Here is a 1342-nt window from a genome sequence, read left to right as displayed (position 1 = left end):
TGGAATTGTGTTTTTAAAATGCGGATTCAGCAAAAGTATTAAATAACATGATGCAATGTGATCTTTTTCATAAATGTCCTTGTTTGCAACTTGCAAGACTGTTCAGCTGCAATCATATATCCGTGACAGTGAGCTGAACTCACGTATACTTCAGTCACTTAATCTCCATTCCTATGTTGCAATCAAAGGTTCTTAAATTCCCCCACTTGGCACTGAAGTTGTAAGCAGAGTTCTGATACAGGATCTCGACCCAAACGTTAGGGATATGGGAAACGAGAGATATAGACGATGATACAGAGAGATAAAGAACATTGAATGAAAGATATGCAAAAAAGTGATGATGATAAAGGAATCAGGCCATTGTTAGCTGCATTCTGTTTTTGTGCATTTTGGTGCGGATTATCTTGCTTTGGAGTCTTATTTTTAAAATGCCTAGTTATTTAGGAAATGCACAGAAGGCATTGAGGAAAACAAGGAGGAAGACAGGAAATTATGTCTCCCAACTTATAAAAGCATCCTAACATTGGGCCACCACAGGGCCAGGGATAATTATAGTGATTCTTGCAAATTGGAACTGCAGGACTAGAGACCTGTGTGAAAAGTACTTTGCCAACACTTCCCTTCAAATATACCAGAACATTTAATTGAAGGCTTTCACAAATTTTCAATAGATAAGCAAATTGGTAATTGATTTAAAAACATTTTTAAACCATCTTTTAATTGACAGTTACTAAGAGGAAGATACACTTATCATTTTCCGGATACATTGTGATTAGTGGAGAGAAGGCGGTGATCTCAACCTTGTAAGGCAATAATCATCCATTTTTGATACAACTTCTACCATTGGAATTTTCATTACATTGCCATCTAGTGTTTGGCACGGAGATGAATAATATTTCAACACTGCAAATTAAGACATCAAATATAAAATGGCCTATAAAGGAAGCATTGGTGAGAAGCATGATTTTTTTTACTTGTATATAGTGAGTATTGCCTTTATTTCCTGAAACAATTTGGTCACATTTGATTATTTTTTTTGGACAGATTAATCCAAAGGGACTGTATTTAAATACTCAGATACTTGGAATTTACTTACAGATACCAGCCACTTGAGGCATCAATGTAATTTATTCATTCACAGTCCCAGCATTTATTATTCAACCCTCGTTGCTCCTGAACTGAGGATGCAGTTAGGAATCAACAAAACTCCAACTTCATACGGTTCTGATGTTAGTCTCAAAGTTGACAAACACTCCAGACATAACCTCTTGAACTGCACCTGAATGTGCTTTTATCCTTCTCTTTGTCAACTTAAACATTTGACTAACTGTGTTCTACGAAA

Source organism: Amblyraja radiata, chromosome 19, assembly GCF_010909765.2.
Source record: "Amblyraja radiata isolate CabotCenter1 chromosome 19, sAmbRad1.1.pri, whole genome shotgun sequence".
NCBI classification, from domain to species: Eukaryota; Metazoa; Chordata; class Chondrichthyes; order Rajiformes; family Rajidae; genus Amblyraja; species Amblyraja radiata.
The sequence above is the reverse complement of the archived record's forward strand: the minus strand, read 5'-3'. Positions refer to the sequence as shown.